We start from the raw sequence: 14,361 nt of genomic DNA on the forward strand, positions 1-14,361 counted from the left end.
AACCCGCAGAAAATGTCGAAGTAAACCCAATATATGAATACTTCCTCCTCTTTTATAGAAGAATAAATATGGCCGTTCTGAACTCTATCGGGATCAAATCTTCTCACATACCATTTACCTTTACAACAAGAAATTTGATTGGCTGTTTATAGTAGATCCAATCTGATTGGTGTGACATACATACATCTCTCACTCACTCACTCACTCACTCACCCATTGACCCGTCCATAACAGATCCGACGCGCCGACTAAGAGGTATTTTTTTTACAAAAAAATAACTCAAAAATGATTTGGATGGCCAAAGTGTTTTACTACGCGTGAAGGATAAGAAACTTACAAAAACAAATCTTGATATTCAAGTTAAAGAGGGAGAGGATGATAGCTTTAAAACACGGATACACGGGTTGGAGGAAAGATTTGAACTCAGTTAATAAACAAATTTCCACCGAAAGGGCATTCAGACTGGTACAAGAGACAAAGGATTTAGAAGAAAATGCTACATGCTTCGAAACATACCGAGGTCTGAACAAAGAAAGGGAAAAGTGGACACAGTCAAATATAATGGGCAGTCAGTGTCAAAAGGAAAACAAACCAGAAGATCTGGGGGCAGAAAAAAATGCGGTGATGGCTAATCCAGCTGGAGAAGAATTCAAGAATTCAGCAAATGGTGGCTGATATGAATGTAATACAAGAGGAGTTGGAACGCACAAGGGAAGAAAACGCCAAGTTGATTAAAGACAACAAAACACTCGAGGATCACGTGATCAAATTACGAAAAGAGGCTGTTGAGCAGAAACAATTGTCTTCACAGAGATTAAATAATGCTTTAGATCACGTTCGCAAGAAGAGAGCTGAGATTAGAAGGCTCAAAGCATCACAGAACATAGCACCTGATGACGTTAGTTTCAAGGTTGGTCTTCGTCCTTACTCTTCACACTGTACATTCATGGAAACGCCGCTCGGCATGCTATCGTTATTTAAACCTTTACCCGCCAGTGACAAATCAACCAATCAAGCAAACAAGCAAGCAAGCAAGCCAGCCAGCCAGCCAGCCAGCCCGCCCGCCCGCCCGCCCGCCCGCCTGCTGCTAGTCCATCGCAGGGTTACCCCCAGCATCAAGTTCGCCGGTACCCATTTATACACCTGGGTAGAGAGAGGCATTGTGAGAGTAAAGTGTCTTGCCCAAGAACACAACACAATGTCCCCGGCCAGGGCTCGAACCTGGACCGCTCGATCCGGAGACGAGCACACTAACCATGAGGCCACCGCGCCTCCAAAAAGGGTACGACTAGGTATTTACCTTACCCAAATTTGGCCGAGTCACAATGTTAGTGACATCGGAGGATATCAGGACAGTAAGAACGGTTCTGAACGGTTTCTAATTGCGAATTTAGGTATGGTCCATCTTTAACCACCTCAAATCCCTTCCAGGGGCCCGTTTCTCGAAAGTCCCGGGAACTTTTCGGGCCCGGAAAGCCATAGCAAAATCTCGAACCTTACGATTACAGAGTTGTTTTATTCACATATTCTTAATATGAACAGAGGTTCCCTTCATACAAGAGGTTTCAGGCGTATACGTTTCCGTTTTTAGATACAGATGAACTAAAAATGGCCTTACGGGCCCGAAAAGTTTCCGGAGCTTTCGAGAAACGGGCCCCAGATCCTAAATTCCAGGAAATGCTTGCGGATGTTGAGTTCCACACTGGTCTTAGGGCATTAACGGCCTGCCTGGCTTTCCCTACCCTGTTTTTTACATCTTTGTCCGCTCCTCCGTCTGATGTGACGATACTCCCTCAATACATAAAGCTGTGGACATCCTCCATATCTTTCAGCTTGATCTTCTCCCACTGTCTGCTGTTAGCTCTCATGACTTTGGTCTTTTCTTTCCTGATCCTGAGGCCAGTTTTCTCTGCAACCAGTGCCAGATGGTCGGTCTTGGTTTGCATATGTTGCGGTTTCTGAGATAGAAGACATATGTCATCTGCATAATCCAGGTCATGGAGTTGAGATGTAAGTGTCCATTGTATACCTGTTTTACCCTGACTCTCTACCTCTCTCATAATCCAGTCCATGACCATTATGAAGATCATTGGTGGCAGCAAGGTGCCTTGACGGACTCCCGTGTTCATCTTAAATGGCTCTGACAATTTCCCGATGTGAATGACTTGACAAGATGAGGCTTCATATAACTCCTGACTCAGCCTAATAAACTTTGGTGGACTCCATAATGACCCATGAGTTGCCAGGTGACGTTCCTGTCAACACCGTCGAAAGCTTTTTCGAAGTCAATAAAGTTCATGTATAACGGAGTCTGCCATTCTTTAGATTGTGCGATCATTATCCTCAGGGATGCAATATGATCGGTGCAAGATTTGTCTTTCCTAAACTCTGCCTGCTCACAATGTAGTTTGTGATCTAGGGCATGTTTCAGCCTTTCTAGGATAATGCGGCAGAAAACCTTACTGGGAATTGAGAGGAGCATGATTTACCTCCAGTTCTTGCAGAGCCCAAGATCCCCTTTTTTTGGCAGCTTGACAAGATAGCCATTCTGCAATTCCGATGGAACCTTCTCCATTTCCCAGATCTGAAGGAAAAGCGGGTGTAACATGGCTGTCGTAGTGTTTGGGTCTACTTTAAGAGCTTCAGGGGGGATGCCATCTGGACCTGCCGCTTTCCCATTCTTCAGCTGCTTCAGCGCTCGTTCAATTTCTGCTTTAGATGGTGGGTTGACATTAACGTTGACTAGAGGCCCTTCATTAGCAGTGGTGTTTGGCGTTTCTGTGGGGGGTGGTCTATTCAGAATGTCCCGGAAATGTTCCACCCATCTTGTCCTTTGTTCTTGCTCTGTAGTGATAGTAACACCTTCCTTGCTCTTAACTGGCTTTGACTGGCTTCTTCTCTTTCCTGACATTGTTCTAGTTATGTCATATAGTCTTTTCATGTTTCGCTGTCCTGCTGCACTTTCTGCTTCCGTGGCAAGAGTATTGTAGAACTCCTTCTTGTCTTTCTTGGCACTTTTCTTTACGTCCTTGTTAAGTTGCAGGTACATTAAAGTTAAGCTGCTCTTCTTAGCTTGCTCATTGCATCTACTGATTTCGACTTTCAAGCGTTTCCACTGTGTAATCAGATTCCATGTCTCTGCTGAGAGCCACTCCTTCTGCGTTCTTTTCCTTTTGCCCACGACTTCATCGCAGGACTCCTGCCAAGTGTGTTTCAGTGCTATCCAGTGACTGTCTATTTCTTCTTCCACAAATTCAAGGGCTGAATACCTATTCTTTACTGAGCAACTAAATGTTTCTGCTATCTCTTTGCTCTTCAGGTTTTGGGTGTTGTATTTGTAGCGTGGTCTACTTGAAAGGTCCCGATGGGCCCTAAGTTTACCTTTAAGGGTCCCTAGCAGGAGATGGTGGTCAGAAGCAACATCTGCCCTTCTTTTGACTCTCACATCCATAAGGCTTCTCCTCCACTTTCTGCCGATTGCAATGTGGTCAGTTTGGTTAGATGATCTACCATCAGGAGAGATCCATGTGGCTTTATGGATGGCTTTGTGGGAGAAAATGTTGCCACCAATGACTAGATCGTTGAAAGCACATAGGTTGGCGAACCGGTCTCCATTATCATTTATGCAGCCTAATCCATGGCGCCCCATGATCCTCTCTCTTCCAGTGTTGTGTGATCCAATTTTGGCATTAACGTCCCCAAGGAGAATAGAATTCTTGTTTTAGCTCATCAGTGCTGTTGTTGGTTGGATCATAGCAGTTTATGAGGGTGACCTTTCTGCCCTTAGAGTTGAATCGTGCAGTGATGATCCTCGGTGACACAGGGACCCATTCGATCAAGACTTTTGCTGCTGACTTACTCATCATAAAAGCCACTCCTTGGTGTACATGCTGTTCATTCTCACGCCCAGAGTAAGCCACCTGCTCTCCTGTTGCTAGTGTTATGCAGCAAGATCCATTCCATCTGCTTTCGCAGATGCCGAACACTGCGATGTCATAGCGGCGCATTTCGTTTGCCACTTGTGCAGCTTTACATGGTACGGACATTCCAGATCGCAATCTTTGTTATAGCCTTCATCGTCAGAAGAGATTTCAGCCGTCTGGCTCCTGGCAGGGCTTCGCCAGATGGTGCCATATAGCTCTCGGAAGAGACCTCTTCACGAGTCGGGCTGGTCATACTCAGTATTGTCTCCGTTTCTGTAATCGTTTGTATCCACTGATGGGTGATTGGCCCAGTCAGCTTCACCAGGGTTCCCGTTAGCCAGCACGTTTCAGGGTAGATCCAGGCAGGCCTTCATGGCTACCGTAGCGGCTCGGGAAGATTAACCCCCCACCATGCATCACCCTGCCTAGCAACCCCCTACTTTGCCTGTTTCCACCTCCTACGACATGGACGTGGGGATTGGATCTTAGGAGGCACGAAACATTTAGTGTGCTCTATTTTTTTACCATTCAGTTAATTGCTCATTGAAATTGGAATCACGTTGAGATAACCGTCAGTTTGAGCGTTTTTTAAATCAGTCGTCACCTTCTATTTCGGACTCTTATCTGTCATCGCCTTTATAAAGAGAGCCAAACTACATTTACATTCTTAACTTACAATATCCTATCAGAACGGTTCGCAAGTAATATGAAAACTGAGAAAATATGGAAATAAACAAACAAATAGGTTGAAAAAAAAAATTAAATTAGTGCACGCAGTCCAAAAACAAAGAGAACTATGTCAACGGTGTCTTGTTCAAAGCTGACTTGAAATGACTTAATGATTTGGATGTAATTACCTCAGCGGGTAAGTTGTTCCAATCAGTATTTGTTGTCGGCCAAAAACGGATGCATGATGCCAGCGGTAGTTAAATAAAATTCTGGGAGTGAGCGCCACAGGTGCGGAATAAGGTCTGGTGATGAACCGGAATTGTCACTTCTGCTTCTTGATTAAGATATTTGTAGAGCATGCAGAGTCTGGCTGTCGGTTCTTCTGTGTTGGCGGCCAGTTAAGATGATTCAATGCTTCAGTCCTTCCTCTCTTGAATAGGTCCTAGTTACGAAGCGAGCAGCCTGTCTCTGAACTTGTTCGGGTGGGTTTGTTTTGGCATTTCCTAGAAGGGCCGCACGACGGCAGGTATAATTTGCAGGTTGTAGGTTGCAGGTTGCAGGTTGAGATTTAATTATAACTGGAAAACCGCTGGCACTCAAAAAGAAACGTACAGGTGGTAGACTTACCGTGACTGTTACATGACTCTGTTTACAATCGCTCAGAACGGTGGCTTCCACCTAAGTGCGAAACCGGCCGAAGCGATGGGAGCACAGGCGGCCCAGACGTTGTATACGATTAATACGTGACATTATGCTGTTGGCGATTGCGTTACAATTTTAGCCGTTGATAAGACAATGTATGAGAATGCTTTCCTTTCGATCCGTAACCGATTAGCTTGGCCACAGGATTTGAATTTCTAGCTTAACGAGCTCGCCATCGTGACAAAATCGCCTCCAACCGTCGAGAGGCACGGGGCATTGGTCAGTTACTCGTTGCCATCTCTCGCTACAGTTGACAGTGCTTTTAGGCGCTAAATTCAGCCGAACATTGTTTGCTCCTTGTGTTTTTGCAGTTAACAGTGCTTTTAGGCGCTAATTTCAGTTAAACACCGCGGCACGGTGCAGTTTGCATGATCAAAAAATGCCCCGTGCCTCTCGACGGCTGGAGGCGACTTTGTCACGATGGCGAGGTCGTTAAGCTAGAAATTCAAATCCTGTGGCCAAGATAATCGGTTACGGATCGAAATGGAGCCGAAATGGAAAGCAAGAGCTGGAAAACCAGCGATTCTCGGGCGGTTAAGATAAACTTTGAAACCTTGGGAGAAAGCGAATGGGAAGAAGAGCTATCGACGGCTGCCATGAAGCAATTTTGACGAGATTAGACCATTTTTGTGGAATTTACGGAGCTTTGAGTGCGGGCCGTCGGGCCAGTGGGTTGCCCGCCTTTCGTTTCTCTTTAGGAGAAGCAAACCGCCAGAAAGTAAAACTCGCCTACATGGCTCTAAACCACCTCCAGGAACCCAGAGACATCAAAATAACGCAATGCAAACGTAAGGTAAGCCATTTTATTCAAATTATTTTCTACACGTAGCATTTAGAGTAATTTTCGAAGCATTCTCATACATTGTCTTATAAACGGCTAAAATTGTAACGCAATCGCCAACAGCATGATGTCACGTATTAATCGCATACAACGTCTGGGCCGCCTGTGATGGGAGGAGAGTATATTCCTATGATTTTAAGCCTGCAATGAATTATTGTTTTTGAAGAAACATCTGAAATATCTGCTGAATTTGGTTTCTTCCCTGTGAGTACCAAAATGAAAGCACACTGAGCTTGTGCTAGTACATTCCGTCGGTTAAAATCTTATATTATTTCATTTCTTTATTTATTTGCTTCATTTGTGATGGCAATCTTCTATTGTTGAGGGAAGACCTGAGCCAGCTTTGAAGAGATTTCACTGGTCTCAGCGTGTCGATCGACAAGTACTTATAACTTATCGATCGTGTTTTTCACTTTATGCAAGAACCGCTGACGAGTATATAGGTTATTAATTATTTTTAGTGCCAGCGGTTTTCCAGTTATAATTAAATTGCAACCTGCAACCTGCAAAATATACCTGCCGGGCAGGAGTGAAGATTCCTTTTTGATGAAGCCTACTGTCTATCTGAAATATGCCGTTTTTTGGTACAGTTGTCACAACCCTGACTTTCATCAAAACCCTAACAAACTATGTATCACTGAAAAGCTAATTACCCCTACCCCACCCTCAACCCCTTATCAATACACTAACCATAGACAGGTTTCTACCTTACCCTTTTCAATATAATCCCAAGCAAATATCATTACATTTACTGCAACCAACATTTGAGAACGAAGATTGTTTCCTTTCTATATATATTCCCAAACAAATATCAGCACATTCCCTACAACCAACAATTTCCTTTTTGCTTTTCTACAGCTATAACAACTTAAACTCTTATGGAACTAGATCACATCCCAACTTTATAGTTTTTTAACACCCGCATATGGCAACAATCAAGACAACAAATTACTGATGAATGCCTACAACTTTTCTACTTACTTAATGGAGATGTCTTCTATTCCATCCAAACCTGGCCCACCAACATTCAACAACTTTTCTGGAAGGAACCAACAGGAGACAATGACTCTTTCAAACTTACGTTATTTTTCATTGGCAACGGCTGTTCACCAGAAGTTATTGCAAAATGGATCTTAACCTCTCAACATTGGGCTTCACATTCCAAAGAAGAAAAGAGAGTGAGGCAAACTGATTTCATTGTGCAAAACCTCACTTCCAAAGCCCACATCTGGTTTTATTTTGACATTCATCATGGTCAATGGCTTTATCTGAATGGAGAAAAAAGAGATTCGGTCAATCCATAATCACTTATAAATTTGTATTAGATAGAACAGTCTTATTTACCACAATCTGCATCAGTTATATCAAATTTTGCACAACACTGAGTAACTATGCTTTTTCATTATACAGGATGGACAAAAATGATAATAATAACAACTAACTGACCAAATATACTGTCCCTTATACACAAAACTTAACTTTTTAACTATTTTGACATAACAATATATGCCCACTACCCAAACTATACTACCTTACAGTCAACCCCTATTTTACATATTCTCATGTTGCATACACGGCTTGAACAAACCTATATAGCTAACCCCATTAAATAAAACCATGAAACAACCACCACCACCACCATAATTACACCTTAGGTATTTGTTTTTCAGTTAGAGAAAATTTGTCACCCCACCCTAAGTACCGCTACAAACCCCTAAATTATTTCTACCATTATGATAACCTTCATCAAACCTCCAGCATTTAGTGCACTGTTTTACACTCAAGTTTTCTTCATTTAATTTTTTTTATTTTTTTTACGTAATTTATCTCGTTTGGTTGTTTGTTTGTTTGCTTTGTGTGCTGCCTTGTGGTTGACGTGGCTGCACTGCAGTTTGTTGGTCCCTCAACGTTTGCACACAGATTAACACTTAACCAGCCATTTTTATTTATTTAACTTTTCAATTTTTCATTTATTTTTATTTAGTTTTTTATTTATTTTATTTATTTATTTTGTGTGCTACCTTGTGGTTGACGTGGCTGTATTGCAGTTTTTTGGTCCCTCGACATTTGCACACCAATTAACACTTAACCAGCCATTTTTATTTATTTTATTATTATTATTTTTAATATTTTTTTTTTGTACTACCTTGTGGTTGACATGGCTGCATTGCACTTTGTTGGTCCCTAAATGTTAGTGCAAAATTAAGCAACTAATCTTTATTATTTTGAATGATTTTTGTCTGCAACCCCCCACCTCCCAGCCCCACCAATACACTGCACTTTTAATTTCAACCACCATATTTTTTCATCATTTAAGAGAGAACACATCTATCCTGTTTGCCCTTTTCCCAAACTTTACACAACCCCTAAGGAATCTTTTTGCCCTTTTCCCAACCTAACACAAACCCCAAGGAACCTTTTTGCCCTTTTCCCAAAAAACCTAACATAACCCTAAGGAACCTTTTTGCCCCTTTTCCGAAACCTAACATAAACCCTAAGGAACCTTTTTGCCCTTTACCTAAACCTAACACAAACCCTGAGGAACCTTTTTGCCCTTTTCCCAGAAAACCTAACATAACCCTAAGGAACCTTTTTGCCCCTTTCCCGAAACCTAACATAAACCCTAAGGAACCTTTTTGCCCTTTACCTAAACCTAACACAAACCCCAAGGAACTTTTTTGCCCTTTTCCCAAAGCTAACACAAACCCTAAGAAACCTTTTTAGCGGAGCTCCGGCGGCCCGAAGGGCCGCCAAGCGGAGCCCCATACTCATATGGGAAAGAAAAGGAAACCCATGAGTTGATTTTCTCATGGTTATCATGGCTAGCGGTATTGCTCGTGGGCACGTACGCACGACGACGACGACGACGGCGACGGCGGAGTTGCCCAACATGGCGGCCATACTCCAAATAATAGGTTGACAGAGACATGCAGCCTTGGTTTACCGTGTACTTCCTTGATATTGGACATCCATGTTATGATCAATTGCCACCTGTCAATACAAGGTATCCGCTGACCAGTATCATGTGACCATATCGCGGGCTCAGGTTTACAGCTCCTCGAGGTCACGTGTTTTCTTGAAGTTGACCGCTGACCAAGCGCTGGTTATCGATTGGATCGCGGACTCATATTGGGTTAGCTTGTTGGAAACAGGGCAGGATTGCTCGGAAGCCAGTTTACGCTAACCCAGGATTAAAAATTAATCGAATTTAATCGAATTATAACTTTTTCTTCTATACAAATGTGTTTTGCTGTTTTGTTTTGTGTATATGGTGATTATTAAAACTCAAAACAGAAGGCCAAACAATATACAGAAACCTCACCGCAAAGTTACAAAACTCAAATCAAAATTCTACCTTTTTCTGGGTTAGCTTAATCGGGCTTTGAACAACCCGGCCCAGGAGCTACGCTTTTAGGCTGGCCTAAATCTATATATTACCCTTTTTCCAACCTAACACAAACCCAATGGAACTTTTTTACCCTTTTCTTAAACTCAAAACTAACCCAAAAAACCTTTTTGCCCCTCTTTCCTAAACCTAATACTAACCCCAAAAAACCTTTTTACCCTTTTCCCAAACCTGAACCTAACCAAAAGTAACCTATTTCCCCTTGCTTTTCATACTATTTCACACTTATGGTTGCTTTCAGTTAACCTATTAACATTTCCTTATTTTATTTCAATTTGTTTTTTTATTCTGTAATTGAGCTGGAGAGTGCTGTGTTACAGAGGTCACTCCCTCAATTTAACCAAAAATATTAACATTTCATTTTCTTTAAATTTATGTTATACACACACATTCCCACCCTCACATACACAACATACCTATTTCCCCACTGATTTCTTATCAGTGGAGTGGGAACCCTATTTTAGGGATTCCATTTTCAACACCTATAATACCACAAAGGTTGCTAGTTTTACTACTGATAAATAAATATGTATAAAAATTGTCTTTTTACTTGTATAATTTCTAAAGTAAACAAATGTCCAGCTGTAATGAATGAGGGATTTTGCAAAATTTGAAAATGCAGAACTCTGACAACTATATATCTAACGTTGCGCAATTTCAATTGTGAAACATTTATTTTGATAACTTCTATCCTAAGAATTACATGGCAAATTCCCTCATTCATAACAATAAACTTTGTGAGTTCTAGCAATCCTGAAAACTTGAGGTCAAAAGCTTTTAAAACCCTTCTTGAGATATCTTTCCTCAAAGGCAAAAATAACTCGTTTTGAGAAAACGAGCTTTGAACTTGCTTCTCCAAATCGAGCTTCAATATTCAATATTTGATTCCAGTAAAAGCAAAAATTCCAAGTTTTTACAGAATTTCAGGTAGAATCCACCCTTAACACGCAACACTTATGAAAGTTCATTCACCAGGCCTACGAGTTTGTCCAAATCACTTTGTAGGCTAAGTACATCTGCCTGGTTGTGTATTACTGCATACAATAGTGTCTCTTCAGCAAACAGTTTTAAATGTGATGATATATTGCTACCCATATCATGTACATAGAGTAAGAGGCCCAAGGACTATTCCCTTGTGGACTCCCGGTAGAACCTTGGAATCAGTACTGCAGTGGCCCTCAAGGATCACTTGTTATGTTCTATTTACCAACCACGCCAGCTAAATCGGCGAGTCTCCTGCTTCTAATTTGTGGGCTTATTCTTTTGATATTAAGCCAGGGTATCATCATGTTGAAATTAATACCCCTCACACTAAAGATTTCTCGGGTTTTCATGGGTTTTCAACGGGTTTCGTAAATATTTTAAGTTTGTCGTTCTGCCCTTTGGGCTTTCCACAGGCTCTTTTATTTTGACCAAAGTTATGCGTCCCCTGGTCAAGCATTGGCGTAGTTAAGCCCTCCACATTGTAGTTTATTTAGACGATGGCTTCGGGGGTATAGGGTTTGTAGCCACGAGAGTTAAATTTTTCCGTGTTTGGTCGCCTTTTCTTTTTTGTTTTGTCTTTGTTGTTAAAGCTTAATTTTTTGCGTACCTTTTTTGTGCAGTTTTAAATGCAAATTAGTTTTTCACGTCGTGTTATGTAATCGTCTATTGTTTATCACGTAACATCGTTAAGTTTATTCTTTTAGTTCAAAATTCCGTTTAAAAGCGTTGTAGTTTTTTAGTTGTATTCAGTCGTTGTCAGTTGCGGAGTGCCGTACAGATCTTGTAAGTAATCTCGTTTTTCCTGTCTATTTTTTGCTGTTTTCCGTATTGTTGTATTTTCAGTTTATTTAAGTTTAAGTTGGTATTTATTAATTTCTGTATTTGTTATTTTGGTTTTAAGTGAATCATTAGAATTAAAGACGAATTCGAAACGTACAGGAGTGTTATTTACAGGGTTCAAAGGATACTTGCCTCCAACAATCTTTTTTGGTGCATTCCGATTTGACTAGCTCGGGGTTCGTTCCAAATAAGGGTAAATGTATGTGGATCCCCTGTTCAGTTGCTTTGTTGGCTTGGTTTTCATTAGGATTTTTCCCGGGTGCTGGCTCGGGTTACCTGGTGAGTAATTTCCTGTATGCTTGTTTTTGGTCGTATTTGCAAGAGTACGATGAAAGCACTGCATTCTGTTGTTAACAGCAAAGCACATTGGAACGCCAGGGTTATTCTAACTACTGAAGCTATTTAATAACAACAACAACAACAACAACAACAACAACAACAATAATAATAATAATAATAATAATAATAATAATGACTTTATTACCGTGTCAATAACATACAGAAAAGTCCTATAAGAGAAATAAATTTATGAGTTACAAAGATGGCAGCAACTACATCCATGTAGGATGTTGTCTAGATCTAACCTCCGTACGTGGGTCTAAGTTAAACTACTTGAGATTTGTCGCCGATCTTTCTTTATTTGTTAGTTTGCTCCATGGTCTTGGTCCTAGATATCGAATTGAATGTTTTCCATACGTAATAGTGTTAAATCTAGGGAAATGAAAATCTCTCTGCCGTAAGTTGCAAGTGCGGCTATTAGTACAAAACATGTTACAAATAGTCCACGGGCACAAATTATGTTTATCCTTATACATTGAAAGACATGTCTTGAAGTCTCCTATTATACAATGTTGGTAGACTGGCTTTTTCTAACAGCTGCTGGTAGCTAGACAACTTATCTCTAATTAACAGCATGCAGTCCTCACTCCTGTACTCTCTCTAATCTACGAGTGTCCGAGGCTCTGCAAAAATGCCACACTTGGTGGCAATATGTAAGATGAGGGAGAATAGCTGCTTTGTAGAGGTGTAATTTGGCCTCAGTTGGTATAAGATTACTCAACCTCATGACCACTCCACTCTCTGGCTAGCTTTCTTACAGACATTACTAATATGCACATTAAAATCAAGACCGCAATATATCGTTATGCCCTGGAGCTTCAGATTTTCTGATATCATTATAGCGGAGCTCCTACGCGCCGAAGGCGCGCGAGTAGAGCCCCTTACCTTGGAAAATTTGGTAACCCATCGATCTGAAAAATTTTGGTTGTCACGTGACTGTCCGTCCATACGTCAATACCTTTAAAGCTAAGAGTAGCACCATCACCATAGATACATCTTTGATTTTGGGCGTCCACACTATTGTTAATTGACAGCTGCCACAACAAGCTATCCGCTGACCACTATCACGTGACAATATCGTGGACTCAGGTTTAGAGGTTGCGTGTTTTGAAAAGTTGACCGCTGACCAGTTACTGGTTTACCGATTGGATCGCGGGCTCAAGTCACGTTATTTCTCATACCCGGGGAGAAAGAAGGAATACTCGCAAAGGCAAAATTTCAGCCCAAATTAACCCCTGGTGCAATGTTGACTTTTCTTCTGACATATTCCTTGTACAATCCTCTCTTGGAATATCTCCTCCGCAGCCGTTATTAGGGTCGTCACGCAGAAGCGTTGCGTGACGACCCTAATAACGGCTGCGGAGGAGACTCTTGGAAAGTCTCTGATGTTTTGCGTACGTAATTTCTACAATCTTGGTTAGGCTTGTTGGGTATAGTTTGTTAAAATTTAACTGGAAAATAGCGAAACCACACGGCGGCCTGAACAATTACATGCTCACAATTGATAATTTTTTGAGTTTCTGATCCAAGAAAAAATAGTTCTCTTTTTCCTTTATCGTCAGTCATTGCAATCAGGAGCCCCGCTTTTTAAGGCTTGGCTAAATCTATATATTATCCTTGCCGTTAACAGTTAGACACATTTTGTCTCCATAGGTCACACTTTTATTCCAAATACTCATCGTTTGATATTTCTTTAGGTTACCCTGAAGGAGGTTCGAATCATACCAATTGGTCGCTAGGTTGGCACTCTTCTGAAGTTTTGCAAGTACAGCACACAAGTCATGTTTTGCCCTTCCTCATAGATTTGATGATCGTCCGCGTAGTGTGGGAATATACAGTGTGATTTAAGGGATATTTACTGGAAAGACAAAAGGTCTAGAATTAAGTGCTCGAGCATTGGCACTCCAGTAATTTAACTCGGAACTCTAGTGATTTACTTGTGCAACTGCTTAGGCAGAGTGCACATTGGGTCGGTAACTAGCTCATGGAGAAATGTGGAACGTGGGTGTCCTCAGGGATCCGTGTTAGGACCACTATTGTGGAACATCTTTCAGAGTGATTCTTGCTCCCGATTATTTTCTTTCACATTCTGTCTCAGTTAAACCCTCTCTTGAAAACATTACATTATCAACTCCGCTATCGTTTGTTGATATAACAATATAGCAATGAGTTCATACAACATAAGTAAAGTTGCTCGCGCTTCTTATATTTATGTTGAGGTCGAGGGGTTTTCTGTTGCCCACAATAATTTTGATCTTGAAATGAAGCAAAGTTCCACTTGGAGGAAATTAAAGTCTGGTAGTTTTTTGCGTTAACCAAAAATGTATGAATTCCTTCATCGAGGCAAATTTTGCTCGTTAGAGACTAAGAATGGTCAATTGGGCCGATTTATGGCGAAAAAGGAAGTTTTGGAGAAAATTTGTGCTTTTCTTTAACCCTTTGAATACCAAACTTTAGCCAAAAAATACCGTTTTTAACCGTTTAGTCAGGTTTTTTAGCTGCCATGACGCTAAATAAGCCTAAGTTTTGCCAAGAAAGCTTTTTTTAACTAAAAGGAGAGATTTTTCGAGGATTAGGCACAAAATTGAACAAAATTTCAATTCCGGGCATGCACATAAGCCCAATTTTTTTTTTTGGCCATGAACCGTTCTCAATTT

The 14,361-nt window shown here is 41.1% G+C and overlaps 2 long non-coding RNA genes and 1 pseudogene across 2 annotated transcripts in view; 2 read left to right on the top strand and 1 right to left on the bottom strand.

Moving 5' to 3' along the window:
- Nucleotides 1-14,361, bottom strand: part of LOC149105299 (uncharacterized) — a 341,662-nt gene that overhangs the window by 247,725 nt on the left and 79,576 nt on the right. The gene's annotated exons all lie outside the window — the stretch shown is intronic.
- LOC149105316 (uncharacterized) lies at nucleotides 285-1,967 on the top strand (annotated as a pseudogene).
- LOC149105317 (uncharacterized) lies at nucleotides 4,959-11,461 on the top strand. The gene is made up of 2 exons (XR_016210165.1): nucleotides 4,959-6,087; nucleotides 6,994-11,461. It is a non-coding gene; the product is annotated as an uncharacterized LOC149105317 (long non-coding RNA).

Source organism: Orbicella faveolata, unplaced genomic scaffold (assembly GCF_042242905.1).
Source record: "Orbicella faveolata isolate gen_17 unplaced genomic scaffold, um_ofav_v1 contig_34, whole genome shotgun sequence".
Taxonomy (NCBI): domain Eukaryota; kingdom Metazoa; phylum Cnidaria; class Anthozoa; order Scleractinia; family Merulinidae; genus Orbicella; species Orbicella faveolata.